This window comes from Hyla sarda, chromosome 3, assembly GCF_029499605.1.
Source record: "Hyla sarda isolate aHylSar1 chromosome 3, aHylSar1.hap1, whole genome shotgun sequence".
Lineage (NCBI taxonomy): Eukaryota > Metazoa > Chordata > Amphibia > Anura > Hylidae > Hyla > Hyla sarda.
In genome coordinates, this window is record NC_079191.1 from 6,463,965 (window position 1) to 6,488,006 (window position 24,042).

At 45.7% G+C, this 24,042-nt stretch overlaps 34 non-coding genes across 34 annotated transcripts; all 34 read left to right on the plus strand.

Annotated features, from left to right (window-relative positions):
- Positions 1–747: 747 nt before the first annotated feature.
- TRNAV-AAC (transfer RNA valine (anticodon AAC)) lies at positions 748–820 on the plus strand. Its single transcript has one exon. It is a non-coding gene; the product is annotated as a tRNA-Val (tRNA).
- A 363-nt stretch (positions 821–1,183) lies between these two features.
- Positions 1,184–1,256, plus strand: TRNAV-CAC (transfer RNA valine (anticodon CAC)). The gene has a single exon. It is a non-coding gene; the product is annotated as a tRNA-Val (tRNA).
- A 668-nt stretch (positions 1,257–1,924) lies between these two features.
- Positions 1,925–1,997, plus strand: TRNAA-AGC (transfer RNA alanine (anticodon AGC)). The gene has a single exon. It is a non-coding gene; the product is annotated as a tRNA-Ala (tRNA).
- A 143-nt stretch (positions 1,998–2,140) lies between these two features.
- On the plus strand, positions 2,141–2,213 carry TRNAV-CAC (transfer RNA valine (anticodon CAC)). Its single transcript has one exon. It is a non-coding gene; the product is annotated as a tRNA-Val (tRNA).
- A 667-nt stretch (positions 2,214–2,880) lies between these two features.
- Positions 2,881–2,953, plus strand: TRNAV-CAC (transfer RNA valine (anticodon CAC)). Its single transcript has one exon. It is a non-coding gene; the product is annotated as a tRNA-Val (tRNA).
- Positions 2,954–3,839: 886 nt separating this feature from the next.
- TRNAV-AAC (transfer RNA valine (anticodon AAC)) lies at positions 3,840–3,912 on the plus strand. Its single transcript has one exon. It is a non-coding gene; the product is annotated as a tRNA-Val (tRNA).
- An 885-nt stretch (positions 3,913–4,797) lies between these two features.
- TRNAV-AAC (transfer RNA valine (anticodon AAC)) lies at positions 4,798–4,870 on the plus strand. The gene has a single exon. It is a non-coding gene; the product is annotated as a tRNA-Val (tRNA).
- Positions 4,871–5,442: 572 nt separating this feature from the next.
- Positions 5,443–5,515, plus strand: TRNAV-CAC (transfer RNA valine (anticodon CAC)). Its single transcript has one exon. It is a non-coding gene; the product is annotated as a tRNA-Val (tRNA).
- Positions 5,516–5,965: 450 nt separating this feature from the next.
- Positions 5,966–6,038, plus strand: TRNAV-AAC (transfer RNA valine (anticodon AAC)). The gene has a single exon. It is a non-coding gene; the product is annotated as a tRNA-Val (tRNA).
- A 145-nt stretch (positions 6,039–6,183) lies between these two features.
- On the plus strand, positions 6,184–6,256 carry TRNAV-AAC (transfer RNA valine (anticodon AAC)). The gene has a single exon. It is a non-coding gene; the product is annotated as a tRNA-Val (tRNA).
- Positions 6,257–6,401: 145 nt separating this feature from the next.
- Positions 6,402–6,474, plus strand: TRNAV-CAC (transfer RNA valine (anticodon CAC)). The gene has a single exon. It is a non-coding gene; the product is annotated as a tRNA-Val (tRNA).
- Positions 6,475–7,844: 1,370 nt separating this feature from the next.
- TRNAV-AAC (transfer RNA valine (anticodon AAC)) lies at positions 7,845–7,917 on the plus strand. The gene has a single exon. It is a non-coding gene; the product is annotated as a tRNA-Val (tRNA).
- A 147-nt stretch (positions 7,918–8,064) lies between these two features.
- Positions 8,065–8,137, plus strand: TRNAV-CAC (transfer RNA valine (anticodon CAC)). Its single transcript has one exon. It is a non-coding gene; the product is annotated as a tRNA-Val (tRNA).
- Positions 8,138–8,282: 145 nt separating this feature from the next.
- TRNAV-CAC (transfer RNA valine (anticodon CAC)) lies at positions 8,283–8,355 on the plus strand. The gene has a single exon. It is a non-coding gene; the product is annotated as a tRNA-Val (tRNA).
- Positions 8,356–9,022: 667 nt separating this feature from the next.
- On the plus strand, positions 9,023–9,095 carry TRNAV-CAC (transfer RNA valine (anticodon CAC)). Its single transcript has one exon. It is a non-coding gene; the product is annotated as a tRNA-Val (tRNA).
- Positions 9,096–9,762: 667 nt separating this feature from the next.
- TRNAV-AAC (transfer RNA valine (anticodon AAC)) lies at positions 9,763–9,835 on the plus strand. The gene has a single exon. It is a non-coding gene; the product is annotated as a tRNA-Val (tRNA).
- Positions 9,836–9,978: 143 nt separating this feature from the next.
- TRNAV-CAC (transfer RNA valine (anticodon CAC)) lies at positions 9,979–10,051 on the plus strand. Its single transcript has one exon. It is a non-coding gene; the product is annotated as a tRNA-Val (tRNA).
- A 145-nt stretch (positions 10,052–10,196) lies between these two features.
- Positions 10,197–10,269, plus strand: TRNAV-CAC (transfer RNA valine (anticodon CAC)). Its single transcript has one exon. It is a non-coding gene; the product is annotated as a tRNA-Val (tRNA).
- Positions 10,270–10,936: 667 nt separating this feature from the next.
- Positions 10,937–11,009, plus strand: TRNAV-CAC (transfer RNA valine (anticodon CAC)). Its single transcript has one exon. It is a non-coding gene; the product is annotated as a tRNA-Val (tRNA).
- A 667-nt stretch (positions 11,010–11,676) lies between these two features.
- Positions 11,677–11,749, plus strand: TRNAV-AAC (transfer RNA valine (anticodon AAC)). The gene has a single exon. It is a non-coding gene; the product is annotated as a tRNA-Val (tRNA).
- A 363-nt stretch (positions 11,750–12,112) lies between these two features.
- TRNAV-AAC (transfer RNA valine (anticodon AAC)) lies at positions 12,113–12,185 on the plus strand. The gene has a single exon. It is a non-coding gene; the product is annotated as a tRNA-Val (tRNA).
- Positions 12,186–12,330: 145 nt separating this feature from the next.
- On the plus strand, positions 12,331–12,403 carry TRNAV-AAC (transfer RNA valine (anticodon AAC)). The gene has a single exon. It is a non-coding gene; the product is annotated as a tRNA-Val (tRNA).
- A 148-nt stretch (positions 12,404–12,551) lies between these two features.
- On the plus strand, positions 12,552–12,624 carry TRNAV-CAC (transfer RNA valine (anticodon CAC)). The gene has a single exon. It is a non-coding gene; the product is annotated as a tRNA-Val (tRNA).
- A 6,058-nt stretch (positions 12,625–18,682) lies between these two features.
- On the plus strand, positions 18,683–18,755 carry TRNAV-AAC (transfer RNA valine (anticodon AAC)). Its single transcript has one exon. It is a non-coding gene; the product is annotated as a tRNA-Val (tRNA).
- Positions 18,756–19,116: 361 nt separating this feature from the next.
- Positions 19,117–19,189, plus strand: TRNAV-CAC (transfer RNA valine (anticodon CAC)). The gene has a single exon. It is a non-coding gene; the product is annotated as a tRNA-Val (tRNA).
- Positions 19,190–19,856: 667 nt separating this feature from the next.
- Positions 19,857–19,929, plus strand: TRNAV-AAC (transfer RNA valine (anticodon AAC)). The gene has a single exon. It is a non-coding gene; the product is annotated as a tRNA-Val (tRNA).
- A 129-nt stretch (positions 19,930–20,058) lies between these two features.
- On the plus strand, positions 20,059–20,131 carry TRNAV-CAC (transfer RNA valine (anticodon CAC)). Its single transcript has one exon. It is a non-coding gene; the product is annotated as a tRNA-Val (tRNA).
- A 667-nt stretch (positions 20,132–20,798) lies between these two features.
- Positions 20,799–20,871, plus strand: TRNAV-AAC (transfer RNA valine (anticodon AAC)). The gene has a single exon. It is a non-coding gene; the product is annotated as a tRNA-Val (tRNA).
- A 145-nt stretch (positions 20,872–21,016) lies between these two features.
- TRNAV-AAC (transfer RNA valine (anticodon AAC)) lies at positions 21,017–21,089 on the plus strand. The gene has a single exon. It is a non-coding gene; the product is annotated as a tRNA-Val (tRNA).
- Positions 21,090–21,234: 145 nt separating this feature from the next.
- TRNAV-AAC (transfer RNA valine (anticodon AAC)) lies at positions 21,235–21,307 on the plus strand. The gene has a single exon. It is a non-coding gene; the product is annotated as a tRNA-Val (tRNA).
- A 145-nt stretch (positions 21,308–21,452) lies between these two features.
- Positions 21,453–21,525, plus strand: TRNAV-CAC (transfer RNA valine (anticodon CAC)). Its single transcript has one exon. It is a non-coding gene; the product is annotated as a tRNA-Val (tRNA).
- Positions 21,526–22,193: 668 nt separating this feature from the next.
- TRNAV-AAC (transfer RNA valine (anticodon AAC)) lies at positions 22,194–22,266 on the plus strand. The gene has a single exon. It is a non-coding gene; the product is annotated as a tRNA-Val (tRNA).
- Positions 22,267–22,411: 145 nt separating this feature from the next.
- On the plus strand, positions 22,412–22,484 carry TRNAV-AAC (transfer RNA valine (anticodon AAC)). Its single transcript has one exon. It is a non-coding gene; the product is annotated as a tRNA-Val (tRNA).
- Positions 22,485–22,629: 145 nt separating this feature from the next.
- Positions 22,630–22,702, plus strand: TRNAV-CAC (transfer RNA valine (anticodon CAC)). Its single transcript has one exon. It is a non-coding gene; the product is annotated as a tRNA-Val (tRNA).
- Positions 22,703–24,042: the final 1,340 nt, after the last annotated feature.

Consider the following 24,042-nt stretch of genomic DNA (forward strand, 5'->3'; position numbering starts at 1 on the left):
GTCTACGGGTAGAAATATGGGACTGACTCTTAATTTTTTTAGACAAAGCGACATACCTGTTCGATTTGACTTTATCATTTTCGTCATTTTGGATCTTGCACTGTTAGCAGGTTCCATGAAGAGCAAGTTTCTGGAGGTGTAGTGTTTATCACCTTTGCCTCACACACCCAAGGTCCCCAGTTCGATAGATAGCAGAAACATGGAACATCCCTATGTTTTTGGCTTTCGGACCATTGCACGATGAAACCTTGTTTTTATTTGTCAATCTGGCATCCTTTGCTTGCAACGACGGCCATGCGAGTTTTCATCTGGTTTCTGTAGTGTAGTGGTTATCACGTTCGCCTAACACGCGAAAGGTCCCTTGTTTGAAACCGGGCAGAAACATGGGCTTTCCTCTTGCTTTTAGACCAAAGGCCACACCTGTTCACTTTCACTCCATTATTTTCATCCATTCGCTTTTAATTCTTGTTACTGAATGTGGAAAGCAAAAGAGGGTGGGCAGGTGGGTGGTTGGTGGCTCAACAGCCAGGTTTCTGTATTGTAGTGGTTATCACGTTCGCCTAACACGCGAAAGGTCCCCGGTTCGAAACCAGGCAGAAACATGGGCTTTCCTCTTGCTTTTAGACCAAAGGCCACACCTGTTCTCTTTCACTCCATTATTTTCATCCATTCGCTTTTAATTCTTGTGACTGAATGTGGAAAGTGAAAGAGGGTGGGCAGGTGGGTGGTTGGTGGCTCAACAGCCAGGTTTCTGTAGTGTAGTGGTTATCACGTTCGCCTAACACGCGAAAGGTCCCCGGTTCGAAACCGGGCAGAAACATGGGCTTTCTTCTTGCTTTTAGACAAAAGGCCACATCTGTTCACTTTCACTCCATTATTTTCATCCATTCGCTTTTAATTCTTGTTACTGAATGTGGAAAGCAAAAGAGGATGGGCAGGTGGGTGGTTGGTGGCTCAACAGCCATGTTTCTGTAGTGTAGTGGTTATCACGTTCGCCTAACACGAGAAAGGTCTCTGGTTCGATACCGGGCAGAAACATGGGCTTTCTTCTTGCTTTTAGACAAAAGGCCACACCTGTTCACTTTCACTCCATTATTTTCATCTATTCGCTTTTAATTCTTGTGACTGAATGTGGAAAGCGAAAGAGGGTGGGCAGGTGGGTGGTTGGTGGCTCAACAGCCAGGTTTCTGTAGTGTAGTGGTTATCACGTTCGCCTCACATGCGAAAGGTCCCTTGTTCGAAACCGGGCAGAAACAAGGAGTTTCAGTTGTTTATGACTATTGCATGAGGAAACTTTCTTTTTTTAAGCAGGAGTGGTTTGCTTACACCGTTCTGGTAGCTTTCATCTAGTTTCTATAGTGTTGTAATGTTCACATTCACCTAACAAACGGAAGGTCCACGGGTAGAAATATGGGACTGACTCTTAACTTTTTTTAGACAAAGCGACATACCTGTTCGATTTGACTTTATCATTTTCGTCATTTTGGATCTTGCACTGTTAGCAGGTTCCATGAAGAGCAAGTTTCTGGAGGTGTAGTGTTTATCACCTTTGCCTCACACACCCAAGGTCCCCAGTTCGATAGATAGCAGAAACATGGAACATCCCTATGTTTTTGGCTTTCGGACCATTGCACGATGAAACCTTGTTTTTATTTTTCAATTTGGCATCCTTTGCTTGCAACGACGGCCATGCAAGTTTTCGTCTGGTTTCTGTAGTGTAGTGGCTATCACGTTTGCCTAACACGTGAAAGGTCCCTGATTCGAAACCGGGCAGAAACATGGGCTTTCCTCTAGCTTTTAGACCAAAGGCCACACCTGTTCACTTTCACTCCATTATTTTCATCCATTCGCTTTTAATTCTTGTGACTGAATGTGGAAAGCGAAAGAGGGTGGGCAGGTGGGTGGTTGGTGGCTCAACATCCAGGTTTCTATAGTGTAGTGGTTATCACGTTCGCCTAGCACGCGAAAGGTCCCCGGTTCGAAACCAGGCAGAAACATGGGCTTTCTTCTTGCTTTTAGACAAAAGACCACATCTTTTCACTTTCACTCCATTATTTTCATCCATTCGCTTTTAATTCTTGACTGAATGTGGAAAGCAAAGGAGGGTGGGCAGGTGGGTGGTTGATGGCTCAACAGCCAGGTTTCTGTAGTGTAGTGGTTATCACGTTCGCCTCACACGCGAAAGGTCCCTGGTTCGAAACCAGGCAGAAACAAGGAGTTTCAGATGTTTTTGACTATTGCATGAGGAAACTTTCTTTTTTTAAGCAGGAGTGGTTTGCTTACACCGTTCTGGTAGCTTTCATCTAGTTTCTATAGTGTTGTAATGATCACATTCACCTAACAAACGGAAGGTCCACGGGTAGAAATATGGGACTGACTCTTAATTTATTTAGACAAAGCGACATACCTGTTCGATTTGACTTTATCATTTTCGTCATTTTGGATCTTGCACTGTTAGCAGGTTCCATGAAGAGCAAGTTTCTGGAGGTGTAGTGTTTATCACCTTTGCCTCACACACCCAAGGTCCCCAGTTCGATAGCAAGCAGAAACATGGAACATCCCTATGTTTTTGGCTTTCGGACCATTGCACAATGAAACCTTGTTTTTATTTGTCAAGCTGGCATCCTTTGCTTGCAACGACGGCCATGCGAGTTTTCATCTGGTTTCTGTAGTGTAGTGGTTATCACGTTCGCCTAACACGCGAAAGGTCCCTTGTTTGAAACCGGGCAGAAACATGGGCTTTCCTCTTGCTTTTAGACCAAAGGCCACACCTGTTCACTTTCACTCCATTATTTTCATCCATTCGCTTTTAATTCTTGTGACTGAATGTGGAAAGCGAAAGAGGGTGGGCAGGTGGGTGGTTGGTGGCTCAACAGACAGGTTTCTGTAGTGTAGTGGTTATCACGTTCGCCTCACACGCGAAAGGTCCCTGGTTCGAAACCGGGCAGAAACAAGGATTTTCAGATGTTTCTGACTATTGCATGAGGAAACTTTCTTTTTTTAAGCAGGAGTGGTTTGCTTACACCGTTCTGGTAGCTTTCATCTAGTTTCTATAGTGTTGTAATGTTCACATTCACCTAACAAACGGAAGGTCCACGGGTAGAAATATGGGACTGACTCTTAATTTTTTTAGACAAAGCGACATACCTGTTCGATTTGACTTTATCATTTTCGTCATTTTGGATCTTGCACTGTTAGCAGGTTCCATGAAGAGCAAGTTTCTGGAGGTGTAGTGTTTATCATCTTTGCCTCACACACCCAAGGTCCCCAGTTTCGATAGATAGCAGAAACATGGAACATCCCTATGTTTTTGGCTTTCGGACCATTGCACGATGAAACCTTGTTTTCATTTGTCAATCTGGTATCCTTTGCTTGCAACGACGGCCATGCGAGTTTTCATCTGGTTTCTGTAGTGTAGTGGTTATCACGTTCGCCTAACACGAGAAAGGTCCCCGGTTCGAAACCGGGCACAAACATAAGCTTTACTCTTGCTTTTAGACCAAAGGCCACACCTGTTCACTTTCACTCCATTATTTTCATCCATTCACTTTTAATTCTTGTGACTGAATGTGGAAAGCGAAAGAGGGTGGGCAGGTGGGTGGTTGGTGGCTCAACAGCCAGGTTTCTGTAGTGTAGTGGTTATCACGTTCGCCTAACACGCAAAAAGTCCCCGGTTCGAAACCGGGCAGAAACATTGGCTTTCTACTTGCTTTTAGACAAAAGGCCACATCTGTTCACTTTCACTCCATTATTTTCATCCATTCGCTTTTAATTCTTGTTACTGAATGTGGAAAGCAAAAGAGGGTGGGCAGGTGGGTGGTTGGTGGCTCAACAGCCAGGTTTCTGTAGTGTAGTGGTTATCACGTTCGCCTAACACGCGAAAGGTCTCTGGTTCGATACCGGGCAGAAACATGGGCTTTCTTCTTGCTTTTAGACAAAAGGCCACACCTGTTCACTTTCACTCCATTATTTTCATCTATTCGCTTTTAATTCTTGTGACTGAATGTGGAAAGCGAAAGAGGGTGGGCAGGTGGGTGGTTGGTGGCTCAACAGCCAGGTTTCTGTAGTGTAGTGGTTATTACGTTCGCCTCACATGCGAAAGGTCCCTTGTTCGAAACCGGGCAGAAACAAGGAGTTTCAGTTGTTTTTGACTATTGCATGAGGAAACTTTCTTTTTTTAAGCAGGAGTGGTTTGCTTACACCGTTCTGGTAGCTTTCATTTAGTTTCTATAGTGTTGTAATGTTCACATTCACCTAACAAACGGAAGGTCCACGGGTAGAAATATGGGACTGACTCTTAATTTTTTTAGACAAAGCGACATACCTGTTCGATTTGACTTTATCATTTTCGTCATTTTGGATCTTGCACTGTTAGCAGGTTCCATGAAGAGCAAGTTTCTGGAGGTGTAGTGTTTATCACCTTTGCCTCACACACCCAAGGTCCCCAGTTCGATAGATAGCAGAAACATGGAACATCCCTATGTTTTTGGCTTTCGGACCATTGCACGATGAAACCTTGTTTTTATTTTTCAATTTGGCATCCTTTGCTTGCAACGACGGCCATGCAAGTTTTCATCTGGTTTCTGTAGTGTAGTGGCTATCACGTTCGCCTAACACGCGAAAGGTCCCTGATTCGAAACCGGGCAGAAACATGGGCTTTCTTCTTGCTTTTAGACCAAAGGCCACATCTGTTCACTTTCACTCCATTATTTTCATCCATTCGCTTTTAATTCTTGTGACTGAATGTGGAAAGCGAAAGAGGGTGGGCAGGTGGGTGGTTGGTGGCTCAACAGCCAGGTTTCTGTAGTGTAGTGGTTATCACGTTCGCCTAACACGCGAAAGGTCCCCGGTTCGAAACCGGGCAGAAACATGGGCATTCTTCTTGCTTTTAGACAAAAGACCACATCTTTTCACTTTCACTCCATTATTTTCATCCATTCGCTTTTAATTCTTGACTGAATGTGGAAAGCAAAGGAGGGTGTGCAGTTGGGTGGTTGGTGGCTCAACAGCCAGGTTTCTGTAGTGTAGTGGTTATCACGTTCGCCTCACACGCGAAAGGTCCCTGGTTCGAAACCGGGCACCCTATGTTTTTGGCTTTCGGACCATTGCACGATGAAACCTTGTTTTCATTTGTCAATCTGGTATCCTTTGCTTGCAACGACGGCCATGCAAGTTTTCATCTGGTTTCTGTAGTGTAGTGGCTATCACGTTCGCCTAACACGCGAAAGGTCCCTTGTTTGAAACCGGGCAGAAACATGGGCTTTCCTCTTGCTTTTAGACCAAAGGCCACACCTGTTCACTTTCACTCCATTATTTTCATCCATTCGCTTTTAATTCTTGTGACTGAATGTGGAAAGCGAAAGAGGGTGGGCAGGTGGGTGGTTGGTGGCTCAACAGCCAGGTTTCTGTAGTGTAGTGGTTGGTTGGTGGCTCAACAGACAGGTTTCTGTAGTGTAGTGGTTATCACGTTCGCCTCACACGCGAAAGGTCCCTGGTTCGAAACCGGGCAGAAACAAGGAGTTTCAGATGTTTCTGACTATTGCATGAGGAAACTTTCTTTTTTTAAGCAGGAGTGGTTTGCTTACACCGTTCTGGTAGCTTTCATCTAGTTTCTATAGTGTTGTAATGTTCACATTCACCTAACAAACGGAAGGTCCACGGGTAGAAATATGGGACTGACTCTTAATTTTTTTAGACAAAGCGACATACCTGTTCGATTTGACTTTATCATTTTCGTCATTTTGGATCTTGCACTGTTAGCAGGTTCCATGAAGAGCAAGTTTCTGGAGGTGTAGTGTTTATCATCTTTGCCTCACACACCCAAGGTCCCCAGTTTCGATAGATAGCAGAAACATGGAACATCCCTATGTTTTTGGCTTTCGGACCATTGCACGATGAAACCTTGTTTTCATTTGTCAATCTGGTATCCTTTGCTTGCAACGACGGCCATGCGTGTTTTCATCTGGTTTCTGTAGTGTAGTGGTTATCACGTTCGCCTAACACGCGAAAGGTCCCCGGTTCGAAACCAGGCAGAAACATGGGCTTTCTTCTTGCTTTTAGACAAAAGGCCACATCTGTTCACTTTCACTCCATTATTTTCATCCATTCGCTTTTAATTCTTGTTACTGAATGTGGAAAGCAAAAGAGGGTGGGCAGGTGGGTGGTTGGTGGCTCAACAGCCATGTTTCTGTAGTGTAGTGGTTATCACGTTCGCCTAACACGCGAAAGGTCTCTGGTTCGATACCGGGCAGAAACATGGGCTTTCTTCTTGCTTTTAGACAAAAGGCCACACCTGTTCACTTTCACTCCATTATTTTCATCTATTCGCTTTTAATTCTTGTGACTGAATGTGGAAAGCGAAAGAGGGTGGGCAGGTGGGTGGTTGGTGGCTCAACAGCCAGGTTTCTGTAGTGTAGTGGTTATCACGTTTGCCTCACATGCGAAAGGTCCCTTGTTCGAAACCGGGCAGAAACAAGGAGTTTCAGTTGTTTTTGACTATTGTAGTGTAGTGTAGTGGTTATCACGTTCGCCTAACACGCGAAAGGTCCCCGGTTCGAAACCGGGCAGAAACATGGGCATTCTTCTTGCTTTTAGACAAAAGACCACATCTTTTCACTTTCACTCCATTATTTTCATCCATTCGCATTTAATTCTTGACTGAATGTGGAAAGCAAAGGAGGGTGGGCAGTTGGGTGGTTGGTGGCTCAACAGCCAGGTTTCTGTAGTGTAGTGGTTATCACGTTCGCCTCACACGCGAAAGGTCCCTGGTTCGAAACCGGGCACCCTATGTTTTTGGCTTTCGGACCATTGCACGATGAAACCTTGTTTTTATTTGTCAATCTGGCATCCTTTGCTTGCAACGACGGCCATGCGCGTTTTCATCTGGTTTCTGTAGTGTAGTGGTTATCACGTTCGCCTAACACGCGAAATGTCCCTTGTTTGAAACCGGGCAGAAACATGGGCTTTCCTCTTGCTTTTAGACCAAAGGCCACACCTGTTCACTTTCACTCCATTATTTTCATCCATTCGCTTTTAATTCTTGTGACTGAATGTGGAAAGCGAAAGAGGGTGGGCAGGTGGGTGGTTGGTGGCTCAACAGCCAGGTTTCTGTAGTGTAGTGGTTATTACGATCGCCTCACACGCGAAAGGTCCCTGGTTCGAAACCGGGCAGAAACAAGGAGTTTCAGACGTTTTTGACTATTGCATGAGGAAACTTTCTTTTTTTAAGCAGGAGTGGTTTGCTTACACCGTTCTGGTAGCTTTCATCTAGTTTCTATAGTGTTGTAATGTTCACATTCACCTAACAAACGGAAGGTCCACGGGTAGAAATATGGGACTGACTCTTAATTTTTTTAGACAAAGCGACATACCTGTTCGATTTGACTTTATCATTTTCGTCATTTTGGATCTTGCACTGTTAGCAGGTTCCATGAAGAGCAAGTTTCTGGAGGTGTAGTGTTTATCACCTTTGCCTCACACACCCAAGGTCCCCAGTTGGATAGATAGGAGAAACATGGAACATCCCTATGTTTTTGGCTTTCGGACCATTGCACGATGAAACCTTGTTTTTTTTTTGTCAATCTGGCATCCTTTGCTTGCAACGACGGCCATGCGAGATTTCATCTGGTTTCTGTAGTGTAGTGGCTATCACGTTCGCCTAACACGCGAAAGGTCGCTGATTCGAAACCGGGTAGAAACATAGGCTTTCCTCTTGCTTTTAGACCAAAGGCCACATCTGTTCACTTTCACTCCATTATTTTCATCCATTCGCTTTTAATTCTTGTGACTGAATGTGGAAAGCGAAAGAGGGTGGGCAGGTGGGTGGTTGGTGGCTCAACAGCCAGGTTTCTGTAGTGTAGTGGTTATCACGTTCGCCGAACATGCGAAAGGTCCCCGGTTCGAAACCGGGCAGAAACATGGGCTTTCTTCTTGCTTTTAGACAAAAGACCACATCTTTTCACTTTCACTCCATTATTTTCATCCATTCGCTTTTAATTCTTGACTGAATGTGGAAAGCGAAGAAGGGTGGGCAGGTGGGTGGGTGGTTGGTGGTTCAACAGCCAGGTTTCTGTAGTGTAGTGGTTATCACGTTCGCCTCACATGCGAAAGGTCCCCGGTTCGAAACCGGGCAGAAACATGGGCTTTCTTCTTGATTTTAGACAAAAGGCCACATTTGTTCACTTTCACTCCATTATTTTCATCCATTCGCTTTTAATTCTTGTTACTGAATGTGGAAAGCGAAAGAGGGTGGGCAGGTGGGTGGTTGGTGGCTCAACAGCCAGGTTTCTGTAGTGTAGTGGTTATCACATTCGCCTCACACGCGAAAGGTCCCTGGTTCGAAACCGGGCAGAAACAAGAAGTTTAAGATGTTTTTGACTATTGCATGAGGAAACTTTCTTTTTTTAAGCAGGAGTGGTTTGCTTACACCGTTCTGGTAGCTTTCATCTAGTTTCTATAGTGTTGTAATGTTCACATTCACCTAACAAACGGAAGGTCCACGGGTAGAAATATGGGACTGACTCTTAATTTTTTTAGACAAAGCGACATACCTGTTCGATTTGACTTTATCATTTTCGTCATTTTGGATCTTGCACTGTTAGCAGGTTCCATGAAGAGCAAGTTTCTGGAGGTGTAGTGTTTATCACCTTTGCCTCACACACCCAAGGTCCCCAGTTCGATAGATAGCAGAAACATGGAACATCCCTATGTTTTTGGCTTTCGGACCATTGCACGATGTAACCTTGTTTTTATTTGTCAATCTGGCATCCTTTGCTTGCAACGACGGCCATGCGAGTTTTCATCTGGTTTCTGTAGTGTAGTGGTTATCACGTTCGCCTAACACGCGAAAGGTCCCTTGTTTGAAACCGGGCAGAAACATAGGCTTTCCTCTTGCTTTTAGACCAAAGGCCACACCTGTTCACTTTCACTCCATTATTTTCATCCATTCGCTTTTAATTCTTGTGACTGAATGTGGAAAGCGAAAGAGGGTGGGCAGGTGGGTAGTTGGTGGCTCAACAGCCAGGTTTCTGTAGTGTAGTGGTTATCACGTTCGCCTCACACGCGAAAGGTCCCTGGTTCGAAACCGGGCAGAAACAAGGAGTTTCAGATGTTTTTGACTATTGCATGAGGAAACTTTCTTTTTTTAAGCAGGAGTGGTTTGCTTACACCGTTCTGGTAGCTTTCATCTAGTTTCTATAGTGTTGTAATGTTCACATTCACCTAACAAACGGAAGGTCCACGGGTAGAAATATGGGACTGACTCTTAATTTTTTTAGACAAAGCGACATACCTGTTCGATTTGACTTTATCATTTTCGTCATTTTGGATCTTGCACTGTTAGCAGGTTCCATGAAGAGCAAGTTTCTGGAGGTGTAGTGTTTATCACCTTTGCCTCACACACCCAAGGTCCCCAGTTGGATAGAAAGCAGAAACATGGAACATCCCTATGTTTTTGGCTTTCGGACCATTGCACGATGAAACCTTGTTTTTATTTGTCAATCTGGCATCCTTTGCTTGCAACGACGGCCATGCGAGTTTTCATCTGGTTTCTGTAGTGTAGTGGCTATCACGTTCGCCTAACACGCGAAAGGTCCCTGATTCGAAACCGGGCAGAAACATGGGCTTTCCTCTTGCTTTTAGACCAAAGGCCACATCTGTTCACTTTCACTCCATTATTTTCATCCATTCGCTTTTAATTCTTGTGACTGAATGTGGAAAGCGAAAGAGGGTGGTCAGGTGGGTGGTTGGTGGCTCAACAGCCAGGTTTCTGTAGTGTAGTGGTTATCACGTTCGCCGAACATGCGAAAGGTCCCCGGTTCGAAACCGGGCAGAAACATGGGCTTTCTTCTTGCTTTTAGACAAAAGACCACATCTTTTCACTTTCACTCCATTATTTTCATCCATTCGCTTTTAATTCTTGACTGAATGTGGAAAGCGAAGAAGGGTGGGCAGGTGGGTGGTTGGTGGTTCAACAGCCAGGTTTCTGTAGTGTAGTGGTTATCACGTTCGCCTCACACGCGAAAGGTCCCCGGTTCGAAACCGGGCAGAAACATGGGCTTTCTTCTTGATTTTAGACAAAAGGCCACATCTGTTCACTTTCACTCCATTATTTTCATCCATTCGCTTTTAATTCTTGTTACTGAATGTGGAAAGCGAAAGAGGGTGGGCAGGTGGGTGGTTGGTGGCTCAACAGCCAGGTTTCTGTAGTGTAGTGGTTATCATGTTCGCCTCACACGCGAAAGGTCCCTGGTTCGAAACCGGGCAGAAACAAGAAGTTTTAGATGTTTTTGACTATTGCATGAGGAAACTTTCTTTTTTTAAGCAGGAGTGGATTGCTTACACCGTTCTGGTAGCTTTCATCTAGTTTCTATAGTGTTGTAATGTTCACATTCACCTAACAAACGGAAGGTCCACGGGTAGAAATATGGGACTGACTCTTAATTTTTTTAGACAAAGCGACATACCTGTTCGATTTGACTTTATCATTTTCATCATTTTGGATCTTGCACTGTTAGCAGGTTCCATGAAGAGCAAGTTTCTGGAGGTGTAGTGTTTATCACCTTTGCCTCACACACCCAAGGTCCCCAGTTCGATAGATAGCAGAAACATGGAACATCCCTATGTTTTTGGCTTTCGGACCATTGCACGATGTAACCTTGTTTTTATTTGTCAATCTGGCATCCTTTGCTTGCAACGACGGCCATGCGAGTTTTCATCTGGTTTCTGTAGTGTAGTGGTTATCACGTTCGCCTAACACGCGAAAGGTCCCTTGTTTGAAACCGGGCAGAAACATGGGCTTTCCTCTTGCTTTTAGACCAAAGGCCACACCTGTTCACTTTCACTCCATTATTTTCATCCATTCGCTTTTAATTCTTGTGACTGAATGTGGAAAGCGAAAGAGGGTGGGCAGGTGGGTAGTTGGTGGCTCAACAGCCAGGTTTCTGTAGTGTAGTGGTTATCACGTTCGCCTCACACGCGAAAGGTCCCTGGTTCGAAACCGGGCAGAAACAAGGAGTTTCAGATGTTTTTGACTATTGCATGAGGAAACTTTCTTTTTTTAAGCAGGAGTGGTTTGCTTACACCGTTCTGGTAGCTTTCATCTAGTTTCTATAGTGTTGTAATGTTCACATTCACCTAACAAACGGAAGGTCCACGGTTAGAAATATGGGACTGACTCTTAATTTTTTTAGACAAAGCGACATACCTGTTCGATTTGACTTTATCATTTTCGTCATTTTGGATCTTGCACTGTTAGCAGGTTCCATGAAGAGCAAGTTTCTGGAGGTGTAGTGTTTATCACCTTTGCCTCACACACCCAAGGTCCCCAGTTCGATAGATAGCAGAAACATGGAACATCCCTATGTTTTTGGCTTTCGGACCATTGCACGATGAAACCTTGTTTTCATTTGTCAATTTGGTATCCTTTGCTTGCAACGACGGCCATACGAGTTTTCATCTGGTTTCTGTAGTGTAGTGGTTATCACGTTCGCCTAACACGCGAAAGTTCCCTGGTTCGAAGCCGGGCACAAACATGGGCTTTCCTCTTGCTTTTAGACCAAAGGCCACACCTGTTCACTTTCACTCCATTATTTTCATCCATTCACTTTTAATTCTTGTGACTGAATGTGGAAAGCGAAAGAGGGTGGGCAGGTGGGTGGTTGTTGGCTCAACAGCCAGGTTTCTGTAGTGTAGTGGTTATCACGTTCGCCTAACACGCGAAAGGTCCCCGGTTCGAAACCGGGCAGAAACATGGGCTTTCTTCTTGCTTTTAGACAAAAGGCCACATCTGTTCACTTTCACTCCATTATTTTCATCCATTCGCTTTTAATTCTTGTGACTGAATTTGGAAAGCGAAAGAGGGTGGGCAGGTGGGTGGTTGGTGGCTCAACAGCCAGGTTTCTGTAGTGTAGTGGTTATCACGTTCGCCTAACACGCGAAAGGTCCCCGGTTTGAAACCGGCCAGAAAAATGGGCATTCTTCTTGCTTTTAGACAAAAGGCCACATCTGTTCACTTTCACTCCATTATTTTCATCCATTCGCTTTTAATTCTTGTTATTGAATGTGGAAAGCAAAAGAGGGTGGGCAGGTGGGTGGTTGGTGGCTCAACAGCCAGGTTTCTGTAGTGTAGTGGTTATCATGTTCGCCTAACACGCGAAAGGTCCCCGGTTCGAAACCGGGCAGAAACATGGGCATTCCTCTTGCTTTTAGACCAAAGGCCACACCTGTTCACTTTCACTCCATTATTTTCATCCATTCGCTTTTAATTCTTGTGACTGAATGTGGAAAGCGAAAGAGGGTGGGCAGGTGGGTGGTTGGTGGCTCAACAGCCAGGTTTCTGTAGTGTAGTGGTTATCATGTTTGCCTAACACGCGAAAGGTCCCCGGTTCGAAACCGGGCAGAAACATGGGCTTTCCTCTTGCTTTTAGACCAAAGGCCACATCTGTTCACTTTCACTCCATTATTTTCATCCATTCGCTTTTAATTCTTATGACTGAATGTGGAAAGCGAAAGAGGGTGGTTGGTGGGTGGGTGGTTGGTGGCTCAACAGCCAGGTTTCTGTAGTGTAGTGGTTATCACATTCGCCTCACACGCGAAAGGTCCCTGGTTCGAAACCGGGCAGAAACAAGAAGTTTTAGATGTTTTTGACTATTGCATGAGGAAACTTTCTTTTTTTAAGCAGGAGTGGTTTGCTTACACCGTTCTGGTAGCTTTCATCTAGTTTCTATAGTGTTGTAATGTTCACATTCACCTAACAAACGGAAGGTCCACGGGTAGAAATATGGGACTGACTCTTAATTTTTTTAGACAAAGCGACATACCTGTTCGATTTGACTTTATCATTTTCGTCATTTTGGATCTTGCACTGTTAGCAGGTTCCATGAAGAGCAAGTTTCTGGAGGTGTAGTGTTTATCACCTTTGCCTCACACACCCAAGGTCCCCAGTTCGATAGATAGCAGAAACATGGAACATCCCTATGTTTTTGGCTTTCGGACCATTGCACGATGAAGCGTTAATTTTTAACGTAAATTTGTTTTCCCTTAGTCCTAACAGCAGCACAAGTGGGGTGTTCTGCCCCTGTGAAGCTGGCAGGACGGTGGAATTTTTAATTCCGCCCAAGCAATTTAAATTAATTAGCCCCCCCATAAAAGGCCTCCTCCCCTAGGCCATCTCGCTTAATAACAAGTAACAAAAAAGTTTAAGGCGGGAAATTTGTGTGCTGCTGTTAGGACTAAGGGAAAACAAATTTACGTTAAAAATTAACGCTTCCCTTACGTCCTAACCAGCAGCACAAGTGGGGACTTAGCGAGTAACAACACAAATAGGGAGGGACTACGGCAGAGTGGCACTTAGGATTGACTGCCCAAAGGCCAACTCTTCCGATCGTTTGGCATTAACCCTGTAATGACTCAAAAAAGTATTGTGGGTGCTCCAAGAAGCAGCAGCACAAATCTGTTCCAGAGGAACAGACCTTTTCTCAGCAAAGGAAGTAGAGACTGCCCTAGTGGAATGGGCAGTGACAAAGGCAGGAGGAGTTAGCTCCTGGACTATGAAGGTCTCTCGGATTGCCTCCTTAATCCACCTACTTAGGGTAGGTTTAGAGGCTTTCAAGCCCTTGTTCTTTCCAGAAAAAGAAACAAGGAGGTGTTCCGACTTCCTGAATTCTCCAGTTCTTGAGATATAGACTCTGAGAGCTCTAGAGATGTCCAGAGTGTGGTCAACCGCTTCTTCAGGAGAGGATGGATTAGGCAGTAGAACTGGAAGAGAAATGACCTGGTTGGTATTGGAGAAAGTCGGAACCTTAGGAAGGAAGGTAGGTAAAAACCTCAACAGGACTCTGTCCTGTAGAAAAACAGTGTAAGGCTCGAAAGCCGAAAGGGCCTGAAGCTCACCCACTCTCTTGGCTGAGGTTATGGCCAATAAAAAAGTGACTTTAAGGGATAAATACCTAAAGTCTACTTCTTCCAGAGGTTCAAAGGGGGGAGCGCATAACCCCCTGAGAACAGTGGTTAAATCCCAACTGGGAATAGGTCTGAGAACTGTAGGTTTAAGTCTTTCAGCCCCTTTGAGGAATCTTCTAACCAGGGATTCTTGTGATAGAGACCTGCCTAGGAAGGCAGAGAGTGCTGCGACCTGAACCTTTAAGGTGGATGGGCTAAGACCCTTGTCAAGGCCATCCTGGAGAAAACGCAGTATTGCAGAAAGAGGAGGATCTGAGGTAACTACCTCTTTCGTTGCACACCATTGAAGGAAAATCTTCTTTATCCTGGAGTAAACCTTGTTTGTAGACTCTGCTCTCGAGTGTGCAATAGTTCTCAAGACCTCCGCAGGAAGCCCACTCCTTAGTAGGGTCCTGTCAATCTCCAGGCTGTCAGATTGAGTCTCCTCAGATCTAGGCAGGAGCCTGTGTTGTGAGACACAAGGTTCTGCACGTGGGGAAGCCTCCAATAACACCCCTGACTCATCCTCATGAGTTGGGTGAACCAAGACCTCTTCGGCCAGAATGGGATGATGGCAATCACTGAGGTCTGGTCTTGCCTGACTTTCATCAATACCCTGGGTATCATGGAAAGTGGAGGGAATATGTAGGCCAGCCTGAACCTCCATGCGATGGACAGAGCGTCTATCGCCACCGGATTGTCCTCCTTGTAAAGGGAACAAAACTTGCTCACTTTGGCATTCAGCCGGGTTGCCATGAGGTCTATTTCTGGTGTACCCCACTTCAGGGTTATCCTCCTGAAGATCTTCTCGTTGAGAGACCATTCTCCCTGGACTGCAAGCCCGCGACTTAGACGATCTGCCACTACGTTGAGATCCCCCTTGATGTGGACTGCAACAAGGTGGGATAGGTTGAGCTCTGCCCACGATAGAATAAGTCCGGTCTCCCTGAGGAGCACTTGGGACTTTGTGCCACCCTGTCTGTTGATATAAGCCACTACAGTGGTGTTGTCTGACCGGACTCTTATTGCTTTCCCTAAGATCTGGGGAGCAAAGTGGAGGAGCGCAAGACGAACTGCTCTCAGTTCTCTCATGTTGGATGAGAGTAACCTTTCCTGAGGGGTCCAGGTACCCTGAACCGGATGGTCGTCCAGATGGGCTCCCCACCCTAGAAGGGAGGCGTCCGTGGTCAGAGTGATCCACAGAGGTTGAATCAAGGACTTCCCATCTGTCAGGTTCGTCCACCACCTGAGAGAGGCACGGACTTCGGACGACAGGGTGCATTTTTTGTCCAACCCACTGGGGTTGCGATTCCAGGCAGTCAAGACCTGATCTTGGAGAGGTCGGAGGTGCCACAGGGCCCAGGGGACTGCTTCTGCAGACGCTGACATGTGGCCCAACATCTTCATTAGAGTTCTGATGGGCACTCTGCGGGGTACCGACAAAAACTCTGCGGCTCTTATGACGCGCTCTCTCCTTTCTGGGGTGAGAGACAGCGTCATCCGAGAGGAGTCTAGGACAAACCCCAGGAACCTTCTTGAGGTAGATGGAATGATCTCGGATTTTTCCCAATTTATGAGCCACCCTAGGTGTTGAAGAAAATCCAGGGTCAGTTGAAGATGAGCTTGAAGAATGTCTAGAGTCGCGGCTTTTAAAAGCCAGTCGTCTAGATAAGGAACAATCTCTAGGCCTTTTAGTCTTAGAGCAGAGACAACTGGAGCCACCACCTTTGTCAAGGTGTGGGGAGCGGAGGTAATGCCGAACGGTAGAACAGCAAATTGGAAATGCCTTACCATACCTTTTATGGTGACGGCGATTCTTAAGAACTTCCTGTGGGCAGGAAATATAGGGACATGAAGGTATGCATCCTTCAAGTCTGTAGTGACCATGAGATCTTGTGGGTTCAGGATACTGACCACCGAGCGAATGGTTTCCATTCTGAACCGCCTTTTCCTTATAAATCGGTTTAGGTAGCGCAGGTCTATTATCATGCGCCAGTCGCCATTTGGTTTGGGAACCAAAAAAATCGGGGAGTAGACGCCAGATCCTCTTTGATCTGGGGGAACTTCTTCCAAAGCTTGCTTTTCCAAGTATTGGAGAACTGAGGTTTCTATGACAGCCTGTTTTGGCTGAGGAAGTAACTTTGTTAAGACAAACTTCCTTGGGGGAGGGGAGGTAAATTCTATCCTGTACCCCGACTGAATAACCTTCAGAACCCAGGGATCCTGGATTTCTTGCATCCAGGTTGTAAGGAATAAACTTAAACGTCCTCCTACTGGAGGAGGATGGGCAGATAGATTCTCTGCAACAAACACTTGAGGGGAAGGGAGAGGGAAAACGTTGGTGGATGTCAGTGGAGAGTCATAGCTCGGCCTTCCGGTCTTTACCGCGGCCGCGACCTCCACCACGTTTTTGAAAGGACTGACGTCTCTGGGATCTAGGAGGGCCCTGGGACTTCCCCCCTCTTGCTCTACCTTTACCCCGAAAGGCCTGAACAGGAAGGCACCTGCCTTTTTTGTCAGCATAACCTTCCATTATGCGATCCAGCTCAGAACCAAATAGCCAAGTAGGCTCGAAAGGCATCCCACACAAGTTAAACTTGGAGGTGTTGTCCGCTACCCAAGGGCGTAACCACAAGGGACGTCTGCTAGCAGAAGCGAGTGCCATGGACTTGGCAGCTAGCTTAAGGTGTTGCTGGGAGGCCTCGCAGAGGAAGTCTATACCAAGGAGGAGTGTCTTGAAGCTGTCCAAGATGTCTTCCCTGGGGACATTGTTGTCAATCTCAGTCTGTATGCGCTCCACACGCTCCTTCACAAAGTCAGACACTTCTCCCGAGGCAATAGCCACAGAGGCAGATGCTGATGCTGCCGAATATGTGCGTCTGAGAAGGGAATCCACCTTCCTATCAAGCGGGTCCTGGAGGTTGCTTCCATCATCCGCGGGAACCAAGACTCTCTTGGACAGTTTATTTACTGCCATATCAACCTTAGGAGGTGGCATCCAGGAATCAGATTCCGCGTCCGAGAGAGGGTACATCAATTTGAAGGTACGAGTGACAAGCGCAGGTTTATCTGGGTGCTTCCACTCAGCCTTCATCATCTTTTTGCGTGCATCATTCACCTTGAAAACCCAAGGTTCTCTAGAGGTGGATGCAGAGGCTTCCCCTTGGTCAACATCCTGGTCCCTTGACCGGATGGACCTAAGTAATCTCTGCGTCTTTTCCGCAGGGAAAAGAGGCGGAAACATCTTCACCTCAACAGGCTGTTCAGACTGTACAGATGACCTCTGGTCCAATACATCGACCGACATAACGGATTCTTCCGCCACAGAAGGAGGAGTGGATTCAGTTCTAGCTCTTTTGGGAACAAGAGCACTCTTAATTTCAGATATGGAATTTCCCATAAACTCCTTCATCCAGATGAACATGTCCTGGACAGCAGGTTCAGCTGGATTAGAGGGTGGACGGCAACCGGGACACCTGTTATATTCGTAAGCGTCCGGAAGCGGAGTGCCGCAATTGGCGCAAGTTAGATGGCGTTTTTTGGCACTAGCCTTACGACCACTAGAGTGTGGGTCACTAGAGGAAGGAGTAGACATGACTCTGGAAAGAAAGAAAATAAGTTAGGGATAATAAATAAAATTATTATCGCCCTAACGCCAAATAGAGAGGGAGAGATACCTATAATGCAGATAGGAGCTCTAACCACTAATGCTAGGCTTGTAAATAGGACTAGCTATGATGGCAGCAGAGACTGAATGAAGGTCTCAGCTGTCTTTATATGGGAAGGGGCCCGGAAGCCCCGCCCCCTTCAGAGAAAGACCAGCCTGCAATAGGCTGAAGCACCCGGAAGGGAATTTTAATAAAAATTATCCACTGAGCCCTTCCCTAACTAGGAAAGGGCTCACGCCTGAATTTTCACCTAAATATAAAACTTAAAAGGCAGCGCAAAGCGCTGAAGAAAGTGAGGCCGGGACCGGAAGTCGTCAGATGACGTACTTCCGGTCCATGGCTCGCACAGTGTAATGGAGGCGAGCGTGCGCCGGGACACGTGGGAAGCCAGGCGGGTAAGAAAAAACCCGCAGCGGCATCCCTAATGCTATGAGGGATCACCGGATCCCTATAGCAACATAAAATAGTCAAAACAAATAGTTTTAAGATAAACCAGGCCGGAGGCCCAGATAATATAAAAAGAAAAAAACAGGGGGCAGTTGAAAAAGGTACTGCGCCCCAAAAATATCTCCCCAATACAGGGGAGACATCCAGGCAGGCTCCAAAGGAGCCTGCACCGTCCTGCTGTCCTTACACAGGACAGAAAAAAAGCGAGATGGCCTAAGGGAGGAGGCCTTTTATGGGGGGGCTAATTAATTTAAATTGCTTGGGCGGAATTAAAAATTCCACCGTCCTGCCAGCTTCACAGGGGCAGAACACCCCACTTGTGCTGCTGGTTAGGACGTAAGGGAAACCTTGTTTTCATTTGTCAATTTGGTATCCTTTGCTTGCAACGACGGCCATACGAGTTTTCATCTGGTTTCTGTAGTGTAGTGGTTATCACGTTCGCCTAACACGCGAAAGGTCCCCGGTTCGAAGCCGGGCACAAACATGGGCTTTCATCTTGCTTTTAGACCAAAGGCCACACCTGTTCACTTTCACTCCATTATTTTCATCCATTCACTTTTAATTCTTGTGACTGAATGTGGAAAGCGAAAGAGGGTGGGCAGGTGGGTGGTTGTTGGCTCAACAGCCAGGTTTCTGTAGTGTAGTGGTTATCACGTTCGCCTAACACGCGAAAGGTCCCCGGTTCGAAACCGGGCAGAAACATGGGCTTTCTTCTTGCTTTTAGACAAAAGGCCACATCTGTTCACTTTCACTCCATTATTTTCATCCATTCGCTTTTAATTCTTGTGACTGAATGTGGAAAGCGAAAGAGGGTGGGCAGGTGGGTGGTTGGTGGCTCAACAGCCAGGTTTCTGTAGTGTAGTGGTTATCACATTCGCCGAACATGCGAAAGGTCCCCGGTTCGAAACCGGGCAGAAACATGGGCTTTCTTCTTGCTTTTAGACAAAAGACCACATCTTTTCACTTTCACTCCATTATTTTCATCCATTCGCTTTTAATTCTTGACTGAATGTGGAAAGCGAAGGAGGGTGGGCAGGTGGGTGGTTGGTGGTTCAACAGCCAGGTTTCTGTAGTGTAGTGGTTATCACGTTCGCCTCACACGCGAAAGGTCCCTGGTTCGAAACCAGGCAGAAACAAGGAGTTTCAGAGGTTTTTGACTATTGCATGAGGAAACTTTCTTTTTTTAAGCAGGAGTGGTTTGCTTACACCGTTCTGGTAGCTTTCATCTAGTTTCTATAGTGTTGTAATGTTCACATTCACCTAACAAACGGAAGGTCCACGGGTAGAAATATGGGACTGACTCTTAATTTTTTTAGACAAAGCGACATACCTGTTCGATTTGACTTTATCATTTTCGTCATTTTGGATCTTGCACTGTTAGCAGGTTCCATGAAGAGCAAGTTTCTGGAGGTGTAGTGTTTATCACCTTTGCCTCACACACCCAAGGTCCCCAGTTCGATAGATAGCAGAAACATGGAACATCCCTATGTTTTTGGCTTTCGGACCATTGCACGATGAAACTTTGTTTTTATTTGTCAATCTGGCATCCTTTGCTTGCAACGACGGCCATGCGAGTTTTCATTTGGTTTCTGTAGTGTAGTGGCTATCACGTTCGCCTAACACGCGAAAGGTCCTTGATTCGAAACCGGGCAGAAACATGGGCTTTCCTCTTGCTTTTAGACCAAAGGCCACATCTGTTCACTTTCACTCCATTATTTTCATCCATTCGCTTTTAATTCTTGTGACTGAATGTGGAAAGCGAAAGAGGGTGGGCAGGTGGGTGGTTGGTGGCTCAACAGCCAGGTTTCTGTAGTGTAGTGGTTATCACGTTCGCCTAACACGCGAAAGGTCCCCGGTTCGAAACCGGGCAGAAACATGTGCTTTCTTCTTGCTTTTAGACAAAAGACCACATCTGTTCACTTTCACTCCATTATTTTCATCCATTCGCTTTTAATTCTTGTGACTGAATGTGGAAAGCGAAAGAGGGTGGTGGCTCAACAGCCAGGTTTCTGTAGTGTAGTGGTTATCACGTTTGCCTCACACGCGAAAGGTCCCTGGTTCGAAACCGGGCAGAAACAAGAAGTTTCAGATGTTTTTGACTATTGCATGAGGAAACTTTCTTTTTTTAAGCAGGAGTGGTTTGCTTACACCGTTCTGGTAGCTTTCATCTAGTTTCTATAGTGTTGTAATGTTCACATTCACCTAACAAACGGAAGGTCCACGGGTAGAAATATGGGACTGACTCTTAATTTTTTTAGACAAAGCGACATACCTGTTCGATTTGACTTTATCATTTTCGTCATTTTGGATCTTGCACTGTTAGCAGGTTCCATGAAGAGCAAGTTTTTGGAGGTGTAGTGTTTATCACCTTTGCCTCACACACCCAAGGTCCCCAGTTCGATAGATAGCAGAAACATGGAACATCCCTATGTTTTTGGCTTTCGGACCATTGCACGATGAAACCTTGTTTACATTTGTCAATCTGGTATCCTTTGCTTGCAACGACGGCCATGCGAGTTTTCATCTGGTTTCTGTAGTGTAGTGGTTATCACGCTCGCCTAACACGCGAAAGGTCCCATGTTTGAAACCGGGCAGAAACATGGGCTTTCCTCTTGCTTTTAGACCAAAGGCCACACCTGTTCACTTTCACTCCATTATTTTCATCCATTCACTTTTAATTCTTGTGACTGAATGTGGAAAGCGAAAGAGGGTGGGCAGGTGGGTGGTTGGTGGCTCAACAGCCAGGTTTCTGTAGTGTAGTGGTTATCACGTTCGCCTAACACGCGAAAGGTCCCCGGTTCGAAAACGGGCAGAAACATGGGCTTTCTTCTTGCTTTTAGACAAAAGGCCACATCTGTTCACTTTCACTCCATTATTTTCATCCATTCGCTTTTAATTCTTGTGACTGAATGTGGAAAGCGAAGGAGGGTGGGCAGGTGGGTGGTTGGTGGTTCAACAGCCAGGTTTCTGTAGTGTAGTGGTTATCACGTTCGCCTAACACGCGAAAGGTCCCTGATTCGAAACCGGGCAGAAACATGGGCTTTCCTCTTGCTTTTAGACCAAAGGCCACATCTGTTCACTTTCACTCCATTATTTTCATCCATTCGCTTTTAATTCTTGTGACTGAATGTGGAAAGCGAAAGAGGGTGGGCAGGTGGGTGGTTGGTGGCTCAACAGCCAGGTTTCTGTAGTGTAGTGGTTATCACGTTCGCCTAACACGCGAAAGGTCCCCGGTTCAAAACCGGGCAGAAACATGGGCTTTCTTCTTGCTTTTAGACAAAAGGCCACATCTGTTCACTTTCACTCCATTATTTTAATCCATTCGCTTTTAATTCTTGTTACTGAATGTGGAAAGCAAAAGAGGGTGGGCAGGTGGGTGGTTGGTGGCTCAACAGCCATGTTTCTGTAGTGTAGTGGTTATCACGTTCGCCTCACACGCGAAAGGTCCCTGGTTCGAAACCGGGCAGAAACAAGGAGTTTCAGATGTTTTTGACTATTGCATGAGGAAACTTTCTTTTTTTTAAGCAGGAGTGGTTTGCTTACACCGTTCTGGTAGCTTTAATCTAGTTTCTATAGTGTTGTAATGTTCACATTCACCTAACAAACGGAAGGTCCACGGGTAGAAATATGGGACTGACTCTTAATTTTTTTAGACAAAGCGACATACCTGTTCGATTTGACTTTATCATTTTCGTCATTTTGGATCTTGCACTGTTAGCAGGTTCCATAAAGAGCAAGTTTCTGGAGGTGTAGTGTTTATCACCTTTGCCTCACACACCCAAGGTCCCCAGTTCGATAGATAGCAGAAACATGGAACATCCCTATGTTTTTGGCTTTCGGACCATTGCACGATGAAACCTTGTTTTTATTTGTCAATCTGGCATCCTTTGCTTGCAACGACGGCCATGCGAGTTTTCATCTGGTTTCTGTAGTGTAGTGGTTATCACGTTCGCCTAACACGCGAAAGGTCCCTTGTTTGAAACCGGGCAGAAACATGGGCTTTCCTCTTGCTTTTAGACCAAAGGCCACACCTGTTCACTTTCACTCCATTATTTTCATCCATTCACTTTTAATTCTTGTGACTGAATGTGGAAAGCGAAAGAGGGTGGGCAGGTGGGTGGTTGTTGGCTCAACAGCCAGGTTTCTGTAGTGTAGTGGTTATCACGTTCGCCTAACACGCGAAAGGTCCCCGGTTCGAAAACGGGCAGAAACATGGGCTTTCTTCTTGCTTTTAGACAAAAGGCCACATCTGTTCACTTTCACTCCATTATTTTCATCCATTCGCTTTTAATTCTTGTGACTGAATGTGGAAAGCGAAAGAGGGTGGGCAGGTGGGTGGTTGGTGGCTCAACAGCCAGGTTTCTGTAGTGTAGTGGTTATCACGTTCGCCTAACACGCGAAAGGTCCCCGGTTCAAAACCGGGCAGAAACATGGGCTTTCTTCTTGCTTTAAGACAAAAGGCCACATCTGTTCACTTTCACTCCATTATTTTAATCCATTCGCTTTTAATTCTTGTTACTGAATGTGGAAAGCAAAAGAGGGTGGGCAGGTGGGTGGTTGGTGGCTCAACAGCCATGTTTCTGTAGTGTAGTGGTTATCATGTTCGCCTCACACGCGAAAGGTCCCTGGTTCGAAACCGGGCAGAAACAAGGAGTTTCAGTTGTTTTTGACTATTGCATGAGGAAACTTTCTTTTTTTAAGCAGGAGTGGTTTGCTTACACTGTTCTGGTAGCTTTCATCTAGTTTCTATAGTGTTGTAATGTTCACATTCACCTAACAAACGGAAGGTCCACGGGTAGAAATATGGGACTGACTCTTAATTTTTTTAGACAAAGCGACATACCTGTTCGATTTGACTTTATCATTTTCGTCATTTTGGTTCTTGCACTGTTAGCAGGTTCCATGAAGAGCAAGTTTCTGGAGGTGTAGTGTTTATCACCTTTGCCTCACACACCCAAGGTCCCCAGTTCGATAGATAGCAGAAACATGGAACATCCCTATGTTTTTGGCTTTCGGACCATTGCACGATGAAACCTTGTTTTTATTTGTCAATCTGGCATCCTTTGCTTGCAACGACGGCCATGCGAGTTTTCATCTGGTTTCTATAGTGTAGTGGCTATCACGTTCGCCTAACACGCGAAAGGTCCCTGATTCGAAACCGGGCAGAAACATGGGCTTTCCTCTTGCTTTTAGACCAAAGGCCACATCTGTTCACTTTCACTCCATTATTTTCATCCATTCGCTTTTAATTCTTGTGACTGAATGTGGAAAGCGAAAGAGGGTGGGCAGGTGGTTGGTGGCTCAAAAGCCAGGTTTTTGTAGTGTAGTGGTTATCATGTTCGCCGAACATGCGAAAAGTCCCCGGTTCGAAACCGGGCAGAAACATGGGCTTTTTTCTTGCTTTTAGACAAAAGACCACATCTTTTCACTTTCACTCCATTATTTTCATCCATTCGCTTTTAATTCTTGACTGAATGTGGAAAGCGAAGGAGGGTGGGCAGGTGGGTGGTTGGTGGTTCAACAGCCAGGTTTCTGTAGTGTAGTGGTTATCACGTTCGCCTCACACACAAAAGGTCCCTGGTTCGAAACCAGGCAGAAATAAGGAGTTTCAGATGTTTTTGACTATTGCATGAGGAAACTTTCTTTTTTTAAGCAGGAGTGGTTTGCTTACACCGTTCTGGTAGCTTTAATCTAGTTTCTATAGTGTTGTAATGATCACATTCACCTAACAAACGGAAGGTCCACGGGTAGAAATATGGGACTGACTCTTAATTTTTTTAGACAAAGCGACATACCTGTTCGATTTGACTTTATCATTTTCGTCATTTTGGATCTTGCACTGTTAGCAGGTTCCATGAAGAGCAAGTTTCTGGAGGTGTAGTGTTTATCACCTTTGCCTCACACACCCAAGGTCCCCAGTTCGATAGATAGCAGAAACATGGAACATCCCTATGTTTTTGGCTTTCGGACCATTGCACGATGAAACCTT